The 20881-nt window shown below is 34.3% G+C and overlaps 1 protein-coding gene and 1 non-coding gene across 2 annotated transcripts in view; one reads left to right on the top strand and one right to left on the bottom strand.

The window, feature by feature from the left end:
- Positions 1-20881, top strand: part of LOC126970337 (thioredoxin, mitochondrial) — a 325706-nt gene that overhangs the window by 112527 nt on the left and 192298 nt on the right. The gene's annotated exons all lie outside the window — the stretch shown is intronic.
- Positions 6431-6503, bottom strand: Trnar-acg (transfer RNA arginine (anticodon ACG)). Its single transcript has one exon. It is a non-coding gene; the product is annotated as a tRNA-Arg (tRNA).

The following is a 20881-nucleotide window of genomic DNA, read 5'->3' as shown; positions in this document are numbered from 1 at the left end:
AATTCAATTCTAGTTACGACTATTGTTTTTTTTGGAATCGGTTTCCTTCCGCCGCGAACCGCTCTCGCCTCTCGCCTCCTCACGACTCAAGAACATCTCACCTATAACTATGTATGTAGTTACGAACCTATCTTGGATGACACCGACTCCAAAAATTACAATAATCGTAACTAGAATAAGATTAATTAATGATTGTATTTTTATACTTTTTAGTGCATATTATATCTATTGTTTCGGAATAGTGTTTTTGAAGTCGGTTGTTTTTTTTTTTTTTTTAGTGAATTTGAAGTACCTACACTAACTAACAAATTGTCTAAATATATGTAGATATACTAAATTTTTCAATGCAGCAATGAACGTTAGCGCTTTGCAATTTGATTACAGATAGTTAGAAATTCCGCCACAGATCGCACCGTTACTGTAAGTCGTTAAGGAGACCCATTGATCATCATATTCGACTACGACAAAATAGATGACTAAAATATCCGGATAGCATAAAAAAGATTCGGCCGAGTATCGTTAATTTGCTACTAAGAATTGTAGAGTTCCATAACTTTTTCATGGATTCCGTAATCAGAACCTAACCAAACTCTCACCAAACTATCTTTGAAGTATATCCTTTCCAATTAAAAAAAGAATTATCGAAATCGGTTGGCGCGATATTCGAAAATTTATCATCCTCTTTATTATACGTTTATACGTATGTATAGCAAATTAAAGACTTTTATGGTGAAATTATAATGAAAAATAATTCCGACGAATTGAGATCCTCCTCCTTTTTTGAAGTCGGTTAAAAATAACGACGACAGAGCCATTTTTAACAAAACATTTAAATTTACTTATAGATAATGTCTGAATAGTGGCTGGGACTTTAAAATAAAAGTGTATACATTTACCCTCAAAGCTATTATGTATCTTTTGATGTTAGAACATTTATTACTCAGTTTTACAGTTATTCTCTAGTATTAAAATATATGTCTTTTTGTGTGTTTTCTTTTACGACAGTTAACAAGATAATAGAGTATAATAATAATTGTATCTATTAACTGTCTCCTCACAAAAGATCTTCAAACTAATACAGTACGTTATGGTTACATTTTTAACAACTGCTATTTGTGAAAAGCTGGTGTCTGAAGTAGGTTGATCCTGTATTACAGATCACCAGGACAACACTACCAGATTTCAGGATCAAAATAAGTAAAAAATTACACATCTGTACTAACGAATATATCTAGAAAAGCATTAAAAATTACTTATAAACAAAAATGTTTGTTGGACAACCCTCCATTTAGTTCTATCGAGATGGTAAATTGGCAGCACTCTGTTTGCCTTATTGTAAAGGTTATTTTGAACACAGAAGAAGCTGTGTGTGAATCTAGTATTAAACAATATTTTTTCATAGATTCTTTTCTTCGTTGTGTTTTATTCTTCTCGGGATCGTAACTGATAAGGTTATATTCTTTTAGCACTGTATGCAAGATATAAATCTGACGCACCGTTAATCTTAGTTTAGGTAATGTTAGTTTATAGACCTCTGTAGTTGTTTAGTAGTGAGTTGTTTCTTTTCTATATAGCTAAAGAGATATTAAGATATACGTGCACTACAATGCAGTGCTGCTTAGGATTATTGATTGAACCCAAAATTCTGAGTGGTATCGCATTTGCGCTTGTCATTTATAGATATGACTTGTTAAGTCTTATTAGTGCAGCAATTTCACCAGCTATGGCGCCCAAAGTATTGCAGTTTCCTCCCCTTAACTTATCTGAGTACTTCAAGTAGTTTCAAGGGTACCTCTGTAACACCAGATTTCGACTGTGTAAAAAACACAAAGAATACATAGCACCGTAGCAATCGTGATCTGTTTGAGATTTTGAGAGAGTTTAATCTTCAAACGATAAAAAAACATAGACAGTCCAAATATACAGGATAAGTTATCAAGAGTGAGGTATTTAGCAGATGGCCACGATGTCCGGTACATCTCGCGGTCACGACAGACAGACAAGCAAACTAATATTTGTCTGTGAACAGGATGTTTGCTCCACCAATAACGCTAACTGTCTAAAAGGTAAGATAATATTTAAATTTCGAATCTTCTCGGAGCTGTCACGCCACAAAAACTTATCTTGATTCGCCTGACACGAAGGAGTCGGAACACGAAGGAGTCTTATTTATCATAACGATTTATTTAATCGACAATACGAGTTTACTTGAAATTGTCAATGATTTTATTTATACACGTGCAACTGCCGCGAATTTGCTGACATAGACTTCGTCACATGTCAAGCTATTCAAATCGGATTTTGTTCTGAATTGATATTTTTTGAAGTATTCAAAATATTTGAATTTGAATTAGGAATCCGCAAACCTGCGTTAGCCATCTCCCAGTAAAAAGACCACCAAAAAGTCCAGAAGTTTCGGAGATTAACATTGCGAGATTAGTTAAAATATGAAATACAACTATTTTTTATTCTGTATTAGGAAGATTAAGAAAAAAGCTTTAAGAAGTCAGACACATTTTATTAAATATTCATTTTCAAAATTATTAATTAATTTCTCTGATTAAATTATTTTCTCTGATTGAGTGCATCTATGCGAAAAAATACCGAAAGAAAACAGCACATCAACTATAAATTTCAGACAATTCACAATTCTATTTATAGATCGCTAGTTCCTAGTCCAGTCCACCGCCGGTGACCACTTTATTGATACATCTATTATTTGACTAGTATGTATGAGTTCCATATTCTTACTCAAGAGTTTTTAAAAGTTTAAAGTTTTACTGTTTTGTTATTTTCCGATTTTTCATTTCATGTTTATGACAGTCCAGTGTTATTAGCAGATTGTCTACAGCATCCGAGAACAATTTCGGGGATATAACGTCTCCTTGTCTCCTCGACGCAATTTGATATGTCCAGTCTGCTGATTCTATAGATATCATTGTCGCACCACCATATAGTCACCTCAGCGCTTGGATATATTGACATTCAGCATGTCACCTGTCATGGCATAGACTCCAATACAGACCAGCACTCGATAGAGTGAAAAGCCTTTTCATAATCTATAACTGCTAAACCAAAGGGGCTGATTATACTCTTCAGACTTCTGTATAATCTATCTCATTGATTGGATGTGTCCCTTATACTACATCCACCTTAAAAGCCGGCTTGCTCGGGGAGTTGAAATTTTTCGAATCTTCAGGCGAGACGAACCTTTATGAACTTGAAAAAAGCTTGTACACATGGCTCAGGAGGGAAATAGTTCTTCAATAATGTCTCATCTCCTTTATTAAAGAACAAAATGACTATACTTCCACTCCAATTCTTTGAAGTACTTCCAGAGAACAGGACCGAATTGAATATGCGTGATTGGGTTAAAATAAACAAACATAAAAACAGTAAAGTTGCGAAATGCGAATAGATTTTGCATCAATTGCCTCTACTGAGCCTGCTGGGTAAAAATAGGTAATCACGATGGACATAGCATAAATTATTGATGTAATGGAGTCTACGACGAACTTAACTCCATGATGGTTCACATAACAGTAGTGTTCTAGGAGTACACTTTCCATACGTAAAAGAAATATCGAAATTTGAATCTTTTTAATGATATTTAAAAAAAATCAAAAACCTTAAAAAAAAGGAATAACGCGAGTTTCATATCTGGGTTGTAAAAGGTCGGAGTTTTTATGAAGCTGAGTTTAATGATGAATGCTTATCGGCCGGAACCGGTCTTGAACCCGAACTGATAACGGGTATAAAAATAGATTCAACTATTTTATTGATGTGGTCTTATAGCCTTTTGTTCTTGAATTAATATTCTGGAAACACATATTATCTAGATACCTACCTAATTATGGTGTATGGATCGAGCATTTCTTCTTTAGTTTAAGAATAATAATGATTGCTTAAGAAACACACTTTAAAAAAGTTATTAAATATTGATAAAACATTCCCACAGCGTACACAGATCACTGAGTTTTAAAACAATAAACCACCATTTTTGAAATGTTTTAGGCACTTACTGATCTGAAATTGTAGGACAAATTCCAGTTCTTTTTATTCCTACGAAGGAAGGTTGACTAAACTTTTGCCCGGCGGCGGCCCATGGTAGCTTACTGCCCTATCTTAACAGGGCTGGTCACTCTATGTGTCTGGATGTGAAATATTTATAACATTTCCGACCGATGAATATAATTTGTACAGTACATTTTTAGGCAAAATAATAAAATTAACTCAAAGAAGAACTTAAAGACAATCAAAACCGCTGTTTTGTTTATAGGAGAAAATTATTTTTTAGGAAAAAGAATCAAAATTCAGCAAAAATATTGTATTTACTATTAATTTGTATTAACATGGAGTTAATACTACTTATATAGTGAAAGCTAAAGGGTTCTTAAAGATAATTCCGCTCTAACTATAGGCCGACCGTTTATCTCAGTCCTCGCCTGCGGGGTACAGGGGCGCGGGGGTATGAAGACAAAGGGGACTGAGACAGGTGCGGGCGGCGGGGGCGCTTAGTGAGATATACACGAAATGAGCGATTACAAAAATAGGCTAGGGCCCATATTCCATACAGTCTCTTGTATACACAGTTATGAAGACAGTCACAAAATACACTAATTATTGTTCACGTATTACGTATTTTCAAAGCGTGATTTTTACGATCATGTTTATAGAATCTAATATAGATATAATCATCATAAATCATAATATTTTTATTGTGAAAGTTTCTTACTGACGATTATATTAAAACCGCTACACTAATGAATGCAAATATGTACAAGGTTTCATATTTCAACATATATATAATAATAGATTCGTAAGTGATATTAATGTAGGTATTTATTACAAATATGTAAGTTAATAGTCTATCGAAATGCCAACGCAATTATTTTGCCATTGTTTCTATGCCGGTACAGTATAACAAAGTTATAAAATACTTTTATACAGGGTAGCCGAGAAGTTGACGTCCAAAGCAAAAATTTGAATTTGGCTCACTTTATTGGCCAATGTTTTGGGAAGTTTTTAAAAATAGTTAGAAGCCATAGCCATTTGATTTATTTTTTGGATACCTTGAACATTTTCATGAATTTAGCTGGAGCAGTTATCTTGTATATTAAATAAGTCCACCAATACTTTATACACTGGCAAGATAAATTCAAATTCAAATATTTTTATTCAAAATAGGATGTGACATCACTTATTGAAAGCCAAAAAAAACTACCACCCATTATAAAACGAATGCCTCAGACCTGAGAAGAATGGGCGCAACTTGGGCGCAACCATAGAAATCTTAATAATATTACTAAGATTTCTATGAGCGCAACACACTCAGCGGGCTTTTAATAAAATAGGAGAAGTCTTAGAAATATATAGGTATTACAGCTTTTACAAGCGGAGATATGCTAGATAAAAAAAAATCTTAACTTATTCAGAAATTAATATTGGTTACATTTTATGTAATTGTTAACTCGTAAATACGTTTGTGTGAACTTTCATAAGAAATAAGAGTGGTTGAAACTTGAATAATTAACATTAAAATTGTAATTTTTTTATGAAAATAAGGGACGAGACGACCAGGACGTTCAGCCGATTCTAATTGGAACGCCATGCCCATTACAATGCAATGCCGTTTCTTGTTCTTCGGATTCTTGAAAAAAACATAAATTCTGAGCGGCACTACAATTGCACTCGTCACCTTGAGACATAAGATGTTAAGTCTCATTTGCCTAGTAATGTCACTAGCTACGGCGCCCTTCAGACCGAAACACAGAAATGTTTACACATTACTGCTTCCCGGCGGAAATAGGCGCCGTTGTGGTACCCATTATCTGGCCTGCATCCTGTGCAAAGGAGTCTCCCACTGGTAAAAGCCGGGTTAGCCGAGAATTTCATATAAATCTGTTCAGCTTTCTTTTGAGTGATGTAAATACAAACTTTCACATTAAGTAGAATCGTCAGAGCGCGCATAACACTAGTACTTGTTTTTCCTACTAAAAAAATAGGTACTTAAAATATCTGAAAATTATCATAACAAATAATAAGTCTGTACTTACTCATAATACTGTTTCACACAGATAATAGTAATAAAACCACTTAAATAGTTTATCTCGTACTGGGGTTATCGTCAACTGTGATTTACCACTTGAAATAAAATATAAAATGTGTTAAAATATTTTGATACTTGGCATCTTGCGGGTCTCAGCTCGCCCGTGCCCTCAGATAAGAAATAGTTATCGCAAACTTATGTTTAAAAAGAAATCGGTTAATTTAATGGCACATTTATTTTGTTAGATACGTAATTTGTTCGCACATTTAAACTTGTAATTTTTTACTATAAAATGTTAAAATGTATAAAATAAGTAAAAATATATAATATATTTACATGTATTAAATAAGTAAAGATATATTGTAGAAAAAAAATATATTGCGACCCTGCCAGGATTCGAACCTGGAATCTTCTGATCCGTAGTCAGACGCGTTATCCGTTGCGCCACAGGGCCGATATTGATAAAGTTGAAAATAGCGTATAAATTCATATTTAAGCCAAAAAACCTTTTGTGTGACATTTGCATAATGATCATAGTGTACAACACAATTTAAAACTTTTAATTTCTTATACCATATTTATTATAATCAAATTGTAAAGAAAATATGTTTTAATTTTTATTTTATTCAGAAATAATTAAGTTTTAGGTAAAAAATATTAAATAAAATTACATATTATATGTAAAAGGGGACATATCAAAGAAGTTGCTGAGGTAACATGGGTTAAAAAATATAATGAATGCATTAAGTGTGCGGTGTCGTGTGTTCGACGCGTGGCCTCGTTAGTTCACTTAAACGCCACGTGGCGCCCCCATCGCGTAGTATATTGATCAGGCTTTTATGCCTAATTGCAGAAATGTTTTAGGGAATATTAACGAGGTTGTACACGTGGACCGTCATTACTATCGTCTGTTCATTTTTAATGCGTTTTTTATTTTATTAATTTTGTTTTTAAAATAAGATTTTCATTTATTATTATACTTTATTAGGTTTGATTATTGTGTTAGTAGTTTTTAAGAACCTAATAGATTTTTAATAGCGAAAACAATGTAGTAATTTTTTTTTAAAAGAAGGTTTTCTTCTTTTTGAATGTTGATTTATATCTTTCAGGTGCTGTATATAAAAATCATATCTTTTTTTTAAACATTAGGTTAATAAATCTTTAACACTGAAATAACTCTAAACGCGGTCTTGTCATATGACCTGATTATAGATTTAATGTCTTTATTTTTATTGCAACTCCACTTTCGCTATTTTTCATACTATAAAACATTTCAAGGAGATCATTATGTCTTATAAATTATAGCGACAAGGTGCCAGAGCACATCAACGTGTCTTCACTTGGCATGTATTAGGTGACAACTTCGCGCATAATAATGTTTTATGACGTTTTATATAAATTAAATTTTCATGTTTCCGCATTAATAAAGTGGGTTAAAACGGATGTGGAATAGGGTTGCCAAATTCTGAAGTCTGGAGCAGTTGTTTTAGTTAAGTAAATGGAAAGTTTTTGGGTTGTGTATTAACATAAAAAAAGAAGGGTGAATTTACTTGGACAGGGCTGGCGTGTGCTTAAAAAATCAGGTTTTATAATGACTTTATACATTTATATATTATTTAAAAGTATACCTTCATTTCATACACAGGCTTTAATACACTCTAATTGCTGACTGCTGACATCATTGGAATACTCGAATAATCTCGAGCGATTGCCAATTCCGCGGTTATCTGGAAGGATGATTGTAACCTGATTCCTGATGCCGAATTCAATCTTCGCACAACACACCACAATTTAGGATACCATCCTCACCATCTGGGTGTGTTTCGTTCCCCCACAGTACAGGAACTTTCTTCCACGTACAATAAAGCTGAGGAATGCTTCCTTGTGCGGTGTTTCCGGGACGATACGACATGGGTACCTTCACAAAAGGCGCGTACACCTTCCTTAAAGGCCGGCAACGCTCCTGGTTCCTCTGGAGTTGCAAGAGAATGTCGGCAGCGGGGATCACTTAACATCAGGTGACCGGTACACTCGTCTGTCCTCCTCTTACATAAAAAAATATATTCTGCTCAAGCGGTTGACATCAAAATCAAAATTTTGGACAATTGGAATAGTAGAAAAGAGGTTTTTTCCTAACTAGCGATTTCACATAAAAAATAAACTAAAATTGCCTACGGGTGTATCTCTCCCGTTCGCACATTTGGGTAACACCGAGATAGCACTACGATTACTAAATACAACACTTATCACCTTATTCATAATAGTCTGCTAACTTAAAGCATTGCTAATTCTCACTCTGTCTTCTTCTATTGTCCTAGTCAGAATGAGAAAAAACACTCCTTAGCGGCTGTTTAAAGTTAGCGGACCATTATGAATATTTTTCGGTTTGATAAAACTCTTAATACAAGTTTATCTGAAAAACACTTAATCATTCTCAAATCTTACCACATTTACATTTACAGTTACGAAGTGTCAGTTTGTTGATAAACTTTTCTCAGCAACTCGAAACCTGAAGTGCGAAAACAAAATCCAATAATTATGTCGACACTTGGAGTGTTTCTAGAAACCTTATCAATAGTGTTATGCTTTACACGAGAGTTATTTATGTTTTATGACTGGAGATAAATTTACTTTGCTGTTTATATGTGTCTATGTACCTAGTAGATATATCACATATATTTTTTGAAGTATACTTCTTTAGGCGCGATATGAAAAAATTATTAGAGTGAAATTTTAAGATGCGCGCTCATCACTGTGACATAAAAGTACCAGTTTGAAGTTAGTTCCTAAAATTCTCTGACGTTTGCGTCATTCGTTATTTTATTTTTTTGTTTCTTCGTCCATTATAAGGACAGGCAAAGGGTTCAAGCCCATACAGCCGTATTCATTATTCAATAATTAATTGACACAGCCATCTTTGCAAAATTGTTCTTTCGAAAAATGTTGAATAGCACGAGGAATAAATAATTTTAATGATTTTTGCTTCGTTAGGCCAAAGAAGTATAACTTCTTGCGGGTAGACATAATAAGTACACACACACTTTATTATGTAAATTTGAACATTGTTAAAGTTGTGTTTCCCGACTTATCGGTAAAATTGATGCGTATTTTGTATTAATGTTTTAAAATTTTATGAAATATGGCATTTTAATTTTAAAAGTTCCTTACACACACATTTTAGCATTTTGGACGGGTCTCTCGCGCACACTATTCAGTTAAGAAAACATGATATTAGAAACCTCATTTTTGAAGACCGATCGTAGATATATATGGATTAGATAGAGTCCTACACGTATGGATTTAATGAAAAAAAATTGAGTTTCATTTCTAAAAATTTTGAGGGTTTCCCAAACCGCCAAAATTTATTGTTTTTTTTTTCTATTTTTGTGTGAAAATCTTAATGCGGTTCACAGAATACCACTTAACAAGTTTCAACAGTATAGTTTTTTATAGTTTCGGAAAAAAGTGGCTGTCACATACGGGCGGACAGACAGACAGACATGCTAAGAGATCTATAACGGTTCCGTTTTTTGCCATTTGGCTCCGGAACCCTAATAAAATGATGGATCAAAACAATGGATAAATTTATTTAAATTAACAGCGTTTCTTATCTCTTCGAACTCTTACTTTTCTCTAAAAAAACATAATGGCGTATTATACGCTCGTTGATTCGAAGAAGAAGTCGCTTATATATGTACCTCTAAATATATTTTGCGTACCTCGTTAACGGCTCTAACGATCTGGAACATCCATTATTTCAGGGGGGTTTTGGGGGCGAAAATTGGATGCAGAACTCTATACTAATATTGCTGCATTATCTTGAAATTGATTTAATGTTTGTAATTCAATCATGTCACAACGACTGAATAGATCTCAATTAAATGTGACACATACTCACCAGTGGGAGGCTCCTTTGCACAGGATGCCGCCTAGATTATGGGTACCACAACGGCGCCTATTTCTGCCGTGAAGCAGTAATGTGTTAGCTTTACTGTTTCCGTCTGAAGGGCGCCGTAGCTAGTGAAATTACTGGGCAAATGAGACTTAACATCTTGTCTCAAGGTGACGAGCGCAGTTGTAGTGCCGCTCAGAATTTTTGGGGTTTCAAGAATCCTGAGCGGCACTGCATTGTAATGGGCAGGGCGTATCAATTACCATCAGCTGAACGTCCTGCTCGTCGTGTCCCTTATTTTCATAAAAAAAAATACACATACATTATTAGCTGGATGAACACAGGATATGTTTTATTAACATATCCTGTATCCAAAACTACAATGAAGAATGGTTATAGTCCACTTATTTTTTTTTGACTAGATTGATCCTTTACTTTACCTTTTTCTAGTACATTTTATCGATATTTTATCTTTTACACCACTATTTTTTTATTACCAAAAATAAAGTCGGACTATGTAATATAGATACGACTTCAAAAACGTGTAGCCAGTTTTATCCTGTTTTAAAAAACGATTTATCAATAAAATTGTGAGTGAATAAAATTTGTCATTGATTTATTATTGGAAATAACCATTCTATGATACTAAGTATAATTTAAGTAACATATATTTTAACATTGACATGATACTTACTAGCTTTTATAAAGCATGGACGAGTAAAATAAGAAGAACTCCGTGTCACCTTACACAACAGTGAGGCACCAAAACAAGCCGATAAACGTGTAAATACTTAGCCCCACGCATACACTACACTATTACAAGCTGATCGGCGGCCATTATGAGATGTGCCATGGTCTGTGACAGATCAGTTTGTGTCTCAATAAAATTAAGAAAAAAAAACCGTCGTGTGTTGTGCAAAACTGTAAAAACAATACTATAAAAGTATTTGTGGATATATGATTATTTAAGGGAGAAAAAATTGTGTATCTGGTAGAACCCGTAACCGCACACACGCTAGCATAAAGGTGCTTCACCTACTAATATCACAGCGCGGAGTCCTTCTTTTTTTACTAGTCCGTGTTATAAAGCAGTTTTATAGACCGTTACGGATTGTAGGGCTTAGTTGATGGTATGTGGTAAGGTCTGGATTTTTCTTTGTGCTTTATATAGTACTAGCTGATCCGACAGAAGTTGTTCTGCACATAATAGATAAAAACTGTTTTTTATGAATTAGTCAATAATATTTCATAACATCAAGAATTATTTCGTAAAATATGCTTCCTGTTGCTTTAATGAAATTGTTTCACAGCAGAACTGTCAAACCGTGCGTCACGAAATTCTCTCATAGAAAATATGTCCATATAAAACAAATATTGAAAATAAAAATAATTATGGGTCCCAAATTGAAATAAAAACTATACTATCTCTCAAGTTGGACCAAACTGCTCTCCATGAAGTAATCTCCTTTAAAATCCGTTCATTGGTTCGAGCACAAACAACGTGTCACGTAATTTATATATATATTAAGATGTATGACCTAATTTATATTTGACCACAACTATGGAGATTATTTCTGTGGTTTTTCTTGTGTGTGTGATTGATTAATAGTTGTTATTGTTACTAAAATAAATTATAATAAGATAATAATCTCAAAATGGTCACGACGTAAAATTAAAGAATAGCTTAACACCTTTTAAAATTGAAATCAATTAATCAACTCACGAATTAAAAAGTTCATAGTGTTCGTAAAAGTACTTAATAGTTAATACCCAAGGTCTTACGATACAATCTACCGTTTCTTTTTTTCTTTTCATTCCACCGCATCAAAAGCGGCTTACGGTCAATGTCATTATTTCTGTAGCCGTAAACGACAAATTAAGATGTTAATTCAGTATCGTATTTGTCACCGGTGTCGATTACTTTAACACTGGTAGGCAAGTTGTTAAGAGATTGAACTTTAGATATACGAGCAGCTAACGAAGCACACTCCCATAGATCAATTACGTAAGAATTCTGTAGTCGCTGAGGTGTGAACTGCGTGGTCGTGAGAAAAACAAATAATGAAGCTGATGGCTTTGGCTCAAGGGACATTATTATGTTCTATGAAAACAGGTTAGGCATACGTACGCACGCAAGAAGTTATAATTCTACAAAAAAAAATCCTTAATAATAATTTATTCCTCGTCTTAGATAGACATCGTATTCTGATACACAGTGTCAAGTAACCGTGGACACTCGCACATTCTCTGTAAGCTCAGGTTCCAAGTGGCGCCGCTGTGTCGCTAGGTGACACCTCACCAAGTCACCACACGTCACTTAGATACCTAGTTGCTGACTAGATTCTGCATACTTCTGAGTATTGCAACTCGATTCCCTCATTACTTGTCCTGATAATGTTATTTCAATTATTTTATGGTGTTGTAATCATAATGATTGCCAGTTATTAACATCATTGTTTATTACTCTTAAACTACTTCTGACTCATTAGCTTCCTAACGGTAGGTGATAAAATTATTATTACCTTCGATTCTAGCTTATTTTTTCATTGGCAAATCTACCACCAGATGTTTGATTAATAGAGATTTAAGGTTTAGGTTTCTAGCATAATATACCTACCTACTCAAATAATATTACTTACTATGTACTCTGTGCCAATATCTAATCAGTAAATACCCAGGCTATCCCAGCTTCCAAAAACGAGATGAAAATTAGTTTTTATCCCACAGTAGGTAGGTACCCAGGTATCTATCTAGGTAGATAGGGTTGTAGAAATAGTCTTTCTGATACCTACTTAAAGAGAAAATGTTAATTGCTTCTACTTATTAGATAGTAAGCACTTTTAAAAAGCTATTGTTGTTAGGTAGTGCGTTCTCTAGTTGGAGCGCAGCGGAGACCAATCCTTAATTGAGGCTCATGGCCATGCTGTCCTGTCGCAGCACTGCAATGAGGCGTCTATCATACCACCAATTGGACGGTGAAAATGGATCATACGATAAGATGTTCTCTGATTAAATACTTATGCTAGCCCTAGATTGAAATTGTTAGGAAAACTTTAACTGGGCCGGCTTAACCAGTCCTAGCTATGATATTGCAGTAGCGGAAGGTACTTTAGAGAGCTGAAGTGCAGAGAGCTGGCGAACGTGAAGAGCCCTCACGACAATGGACGCCCTCTTACCTGACCCTAGATTACAATAAGGGTGTTAGAAATAAGTAGAATTAGTTGCCAGGTAAGATCATAAAGCACAGGGAATAATTTGACTACAAATAAAAAAGGGTAATGAGCCAATAGATGATGTTCTCTCATTTTTCTCCTAATTACGTCCCGAAAATGTTTAAATATTTATAATTATTAGTAATTTGAAATGATGAATTTATAGTTCAAATTTCCAGTTTTGGCCATGAAGATTATATTTGTATCAATCAGCAGTTCCAAGTCCATTCAAAATATTATGCTATAAAACGAAACTCCTTCTGCTCAAAAAAAGATACGAAGAACACATGCTTAACCTTAAACTCCCTACATAAACCACAAAAATGCTACTACTTTTATACTGATAAATAAAGCAATTCGTGCGAAATTATTCCCTAACCTTTTAAAAGTATTCAAATATGCACAACGTAAATGTTCAAGTTTTTACTTCTGCCGGCACTCCCGGAGTGAAAACCATTATTTTTTCTACATATTCTCGCAGATTTTTTATTTATATAAAGTAGTAATCATTGTTCATTTGTACACCGTCATATTTAAGGTTATGATGAAGGTAATTTTCTAATTTTTATAATCTATTCTTAATATTGAAAATATTATATAAATTAGTTATCTCCAATAAATAAATAAATAAACAAATCACTGTAAGGTTGGGAACAACATTGGCACTGACTCGGATTCCTATGCAAATTATGATTAAAATACATTACTCGAACCCATAGATATTTTTCCCGACAAGCTCTCGAATCTTTAGTCGCCCTTTTGTATGTCGACACTCGTCTTCAAATTTCCCGTCAACATTGTTTTTTTTTGTTAATTTCGTAAATCCATGTTTTAAAATATGTGTTGGCAGTCCGTAGAAAGTATCTTCGAGTTAAGGTTTGTGATTTCTCCAAAAAAACATCGCAAAAAGTCCCTAGCTGCTACGTGACCAAATCTGGCAACTTTATACCAGAGGTATAAAATCCTTGAAAGCAAGATAATGTGCTTAAATAGTGTCATATATTATTATTCTATTATCACATCCTAATTTATTTTATTTTCTGTTTCAATTACTTGCCTGCACTCTAATCAGGCACAGGGACAAAAACTCAAAAATTACAGGTCTATATCTACTATTATCAGATAAATCCGTCCGCTGTTCCAAACAGGCACGTATTTACCACAAGTGTGAAATATAGTCCTTTATTAAATATTATTATATCCTCTCCCAAATCATATAATATATTGTCGGTGTTCCTATTTCCAGTATCGCTCCCAGAAACTTACTGCAACCTGAAACGGTTGCTAACTCTCTGGAACGGCTTGACCAATCAAAAGCTTTAAAGCCCCAAATAGTCCAGCCATACTTGGATAACATTGTAACTTATAACGTATGAGAATAGGAACGAGTTAGTTATAATCTGTGAATACGTTATCGTGCATGGATAATAGCATTATGACGTCAACAAGGCCAGTTGCAAGCAATAAGTGACTGGTGTCCGATTGTCTCATCAGCCCTAATGCATGCACATGTCGTTGCATCAGTTTTTCCGCCCCATACTACTAAAGTTGTAAGCCCAATATAAACTGACCTGCCCTGCCGTTGGCATTAGAGTTAAATCGCGATAGAAAGGGGGAGCCGTAAGTGTCACAAGGGTTCGCATTTATCTGGTTGTTTATGTATTGCGCATTGTGTAACGCCATATGGAGTATTAGCGGGACACTTGGGACGTGCTGCTGGAAGGATTCGTTCAAATGAGAACAACTGTCAGGTTTGGCGTTAAAACATTTGTTTCGCTATCATACATATACATCAGTCAATAGCATCTATAGTGTACTAGAAACTACTGAATTTTTTTAAGGAATATTAGGACAAATGAGGTTGCGGGTACCTTCTTAAACCATGATCTCTTGTAACAATCATCAATACTTTTACTTCAATTAAGAGTAATTAGTGAATTACACAATCACATCGGTTATCCATAGAAAACACACTCACTAGATAGTAGATGATTATATATGACCATTTTAATGGAATCTGAAGTAAGAATGAATATGAAATATCAGAGATCACCAATTATCACTAACAACACAGGAATAACAGAAGCGGCCGGTGGAGATATACGCGTTGTTCAAGAAGGTACTCTTGTCGTATCTGGAATCACCGCGGAAGGAACATTATAAAATGTTGCAAATGGAAGAAGTTTATAAAGTATAGTGGAATACCGAATCAGTCGAGATTTCGAGAAACTTCGAGCAATTGTAGCTTTGAACAAATCCTTTACCTAAGTCTTTTTTGAAGAATCTTTGTATGAAGAAGAAATAATGTTATTCCATGCATTCTTTTTTTTGTCGTTTATTTGTATGTATAATCCAAAGTACGATAGTTTCCACTTCGGGTCAATTATCTTCGAGTCTGGAGTTTCTCTCCCCACAGTTATAGCTTCATACATTCATATCTGTGACTTAATCAAATGGCGCACTTGTTCGGAGGGTCTTGGCCCGAATATATTCATTTGGTCCGCAATATTTGTATATTAGAGGTTTCGCATCGCTACGCTCCCTTGTAAACCTACCCCTACGTCTTTAGCTTCCCTTCTACCCTTACTATTTAACGATGTGAATATACGAAAGTCTTTTGAGCAGTTTTTTTGTTACTTTGAACTTTGAAGAATACAAAAATAAAGTACTACTTTTTTCTCTTATGAAGGGACACTATAGGTGTGAGTAACACTTTATTTGGTGGGCATTGAATGGGACTGAGACGTCACCCTCGGCACTGTAACGCTAGTTCAGGTAAATTCAGCTCAAACCGACTAAGGGAGACTTGTTCGATGAGTATAGTAGTATTTCGTAATAGTTAACCTAGCCTTGATAGAGTTAAGTTTAAAAATTAAGTACACTTTATTCTTTTTTATCTTAGGACATGTATTTTGAACAGCATTGTTACAAGTTCAACATTTAAAAATAGAGTATATATAACATTCTTATTAAACTTTAGATTTCGAAGCCCTCAAAGATTGAGCCCCAACAAGCATAGTATTGACTATTGTACTGCCACATTCGGCATTGGATCGAGAACTCGTAGTAGTGAGTGCACGTGGTCACAGCATTAGGGAACAAAGTAATGAAACCTTAAATCCCTGGTGCGGACTCGTAATCCCATGACGAAAAGTTATATTGCAACAGGGTGGCAGTTGTACCGCCCTAATGTGGTTACGTTCATCACGTACTGTATGTTTGTTGAATGTCAAAGACTCTCTGCCCACGGAAATAATAATTGTATGCTGTTTGATGTCTTTGTCGTATTAACAGGTAGCGCACCACTGTTAAATCAATGATGTTATTAAAAACGAGCCAAGCGCGAGTCAGACTGGGAAGAAAAATAGGTATCATTTAGGTCGCCTTATTGGTTTTTATTTATATATATAAATGAATAATTATTGTACTTAAATATGTTAATTCTATCATACATTGCATAATTATATTGGTTAATTATACAGTGGTTTTTGGATGTAAAAACCGATCTAGATTAGACCAGAGTTATTATAATATTAATAGAAATTATGTTAGTTTTACCCAGGTAAGCACTTATATTTTTGATCGTGGAAAGTCTGTGAAAATTTGAAGTTGTATGTATGTTTTTAATGCTGACTCATAATCAAAAAAATTAAAATAAAAAAATTTGGCATGGACCACCCTTAACATTTAGGGGGATGAAAAATAGATGTTGTTCGATTCTCAGACCTACCCAATATGCACTCAAAATTTCATGAGAATCGGTCAAGCCGTTTCGGAGGAGTTCAATGTTTAACACCATGACACGAGAATTTTATATATTAGATAATATAAAATTATAATGATTATAATAATATTGACACACTTTTCACACAACTTATCTTGCCCCAAGTTAAGCATATATAGCCTGTGTTATGGGTTACAAGATAATGATATATTTAATCAATATACTATCTTAAACATACATAAATTCATGTAAACATACATTTAAACATCAAATTTAGAACTCAATTTATACATTATATCTACTTAATTATAGAGCTAGATATAGTTACATATATTGGGAGCCGAGCGTTTAAACATCATAAACGCTTGTCATGTTTTGCAACTGTGGAGTTAGAAGCTTTCACGTTGACTTACAAAACATAGTCTTATTTATTCAAAGACAGACACAGCCTTCGAATTCCGTCCAAAAATAAATATAGATTAACAGGTAATATGACATTTCTCATAAATAAAGTATTTTGTAAAGCCTAAAGTCAGAAACGGCAGTAAGTATAGTATATTATAGAGTAATTTAGTGTCAGTTAATAATAATAAAATACAATCAACCTGAATGAAAAAAGAAGCCGTACACATAAAACAACTCTATCATCCAGTTGACATTAAATTTCACATAATGAAAACTACTGGGCCAAACTATTTAAAATTTTTAAGGTACCAAATGGCATCTTTTCAGCATCGAACTAAAAAAGAATAACGTAAATCAGATCATAAATCTCAGCGTTATCGGTGTACATACATAAAAAAATTACCGATCGAATTGAGAACCTCCTAAGGAGCAAAAAGGTTAGAAATCGGTTAAAAAGCAATAATTTTGATAACGAAGAAGGAAGCTACTGACGGAACGAGTATTTAGACAACTTGATAATTTGTTATGTTTTTTAAGTGATAACCTTCACTTCTAGGATTAAATAATACACAAATAAAATTTGAAAAACAAAATTTTATGCACGATGCGGGACTCGAACCCACGACGTCCGGCGCTAACTAACTGAGCTAACCGTTCGAGTGACGAATCGTCATAAAATCTTGTATGCTTTGTTCAACTCTCAGCAGCTATGCAAATATTGGGGTTGAGCAGGTTATCAACTGTAAAGTAGATCCTGTAGTTGAAGCCACAACCTGAGACTTTAAAAACATAACAAATTGTTTAGATTTACAAGTGCGACATCGCAAGTCAATTTCCTAATATACAAATATTGGGGTTGAGCAGGTTATTAACTGTAAAGTAGATCCTGTAGATGAAGCCACAACCTGAGAGTTGAACAAATCATATAAGATTTTATGACAATACGTCACTCGAACGGTTAGCTCAGTTGGTTAGTCAATGCATTTCAAAATGAGTAATGCCGTTCCATTCTCCGTTACGACTAGGATCACATCATTGCACCAGTTAGACATAATATGTAGTTTACCTACTTAGTTTAGACATCACTAAAGTACCTATCAGCACTAATGTAACATATTATTTAATTGACCTAAATGAGATTTTTTTAGAATTATAAATTTACAACTTTGTAATATAAAAATTTCTGCTTACTTTTCTATAAGATTGGTATATTTGTAATAAGATAGTATTTGTATAACAGAATAAGTTTTAATGGATATATAAAGATTTATTATTGTTATTAAAGATTTAAACAGGCTGAGACTAAAAGAGTGTCTCTTGCGCCTATAATGTCACTGGTTATGAACTAATAGAATGATTGTCAATATCTGATACCGTATCGCTGTTTAAGTATGAATAAAATTAGTATTTTATTTACATATAAATGTTAAGTGATTATTTGAGTTGATCATAAACCACCTGTGACAGTGTCAGCTGACAACAGTTGACTAGACGAATAGTATGTTCTAAATCAGTTGATCATTACCAGTGGGAGGCTTCTTTGCACCGGATGCCGGCTAGATTATTAGTACCACAACGACGCTTATTTCTGCCGTGAAGCAGTAATGTGTAAGCATTACTGTGTTTCCGTGAAAAGGGCGCCGTAGCCGGTAAAATTACTATGCAAATGAGACTTAACAACTTATGTCTCAAGGTGACGAGTGCAGATGTAGTGCCGCTCAGAATAATTGGGTTTTTCAATAATCCTAAGCGCCACTGCATTGTAATGGGCAGGGCGTAAGCTGAACGCCCGGCTCGTCTCTTGCCTTATTTTCATTAAAAAAAAATTAACGGCATGTGAAAGTTTCAGCCGACAAAGATATAACGAATAACAAATTTAAGAGTTCTGTCTATTTCTTATATGTCTGATGTGCTTCAATATCCGGCAGGGCTCTAGGCAAACATTTCAGTAAATTGTTCTCCATCTTCGTTGGTCATTGGTAAGGCAGCTTTACAGTATGGCCATGATGATGCTGATACCAGCGGGGTCTTTAGGCTACGCTTTGAGCGGATAAAATAATATTTAGATTTTTTTCCTCTCTAGTATTTTCTATATTTTTTTATGGAATGGAAGCAGATCACAGCCTTTTAGTACACTTGTAATATTGTACCATCATAACATTCCATGTCTTTCGATAATAAATAATTTGATTCATTGATTGAATAGTTCAAATGGGGAAATAATGTACTCTTAAGTTGTTTGTTTGTTTGTTTGTTTGTTTATTTGTTTGTATGCAGATATTATGTATAATATAGAGATTTTTATAAAAGTTTGCAAGTAAAATTTGTGCTTTAATTTCAGAACGCTAGAAATATATAGAGTTCTATAGTCTAATGTGGTCACGGCGTCACCGTAAATAAAATACTGTCTCACGAATAAAGAACAAGAAATAGTTTTACAGTTATATTTCATCAATCCATTGCTATTTAAGACGTCATCTGGCTCGCTAAAAGGAAAGAAACATTAATTTACTCACAAGAATTTAATTTCGCGTCCGATTTTAGCAAATTTGTTCCTTCAATACTAGTTCTATGGCTGAGATCTATAGAGCATACGTAGACTTAGCTGAGTGTGATAAAACGCGAACTTGACTTTTCCATTTTTCTGGCTAGATTAACCTCATTATAATTTCAGCTGTCAAATGACTTTAAAAACGAAACTAAAGATTATGCTAAGCTTATACTCAACTATGTTTTACGTAAGTGTGAGCAAAGTCTATGTACAGTTTTTACCAGTGGGAGGCTTCTTTGCACAGGATGCCGGCTAGATTATGGGTACCATAACGGCGTCTATTTCTGCCGTGAAGCCGTGTTTCGGTCTGAAGGGCGCCGTAGCTAGTGAAATTATTGGGCAAATGAGACTTAACATCTTATGTCTAGATTTATTAGATGACGAGCGCAATTGTAATGCTGCTCAAAATTTTTGAGTTTTTCAAGAATCCTTTAGCGGCACTACACCCAGCTATGATTTACGTAAGTAAAGTCTGAGCAAATTCGAAGTTCGCTATATTAATCTCAGCGTATGGGTTGAGTACAGTGCTGCTCCGCTAATCTTGGCTTTTCGTGGCCACACCGTAAGTATTTGTGCTCCGGGCTAGCACGTGCAACGTACTTAATGAGAGCTGAGCCAGATCAATGAGTGGGACGCTTTATGTTTTATCTGTATGTTTCATTTATGTGTTCTCGTTATCATTAATTGTGTTGTTATGTTCAGATAAGACATACAAATGCCATCAGTGTTCAATTCGTATAATTATCACTAGTTAAATCCCGCAGTTACATGCGCATGAATTGGGAAATATTCGATAGCTCTGTGCTAATTTGAATCATACCCAAAGGATTTTCGCAAGTTTTTGAATTTCATAAATAGCTTCCTCTAGTGTTTTAAATTAAACGGTTATTACTGGTCAAGACAGATTTTAAGTTCGGGTTGGAAGCGCACCTAGAAAAGGGTAGACGGTATGCTCGTCTTGAGTGGTCAAGTGGCGATGAAGCTTAGTGGAGAAAACCGTCCTAAAACGGTTTTATTCAGAGAAACCTTCATAGTCAACTTATAAAAA

This window comes from Leptidea sinapis, chromosome 20 (assembly GCF_905404315.1).
Source record: "Leptidea sinapis chromosome 20, ilLepSina1.1, whole genome shotgun sequence".
Lineage (NCBI taxonomy): Eukaryota > Metazoa > Arthropoda > Insecta > Lepidoptera > Pieridae > Leptidea > Leptidea sinapis.
Note: the sequence above shows the minus strand (reverse complement) of the source record. Positions and strands in the feature narration are given on the sequence as shown.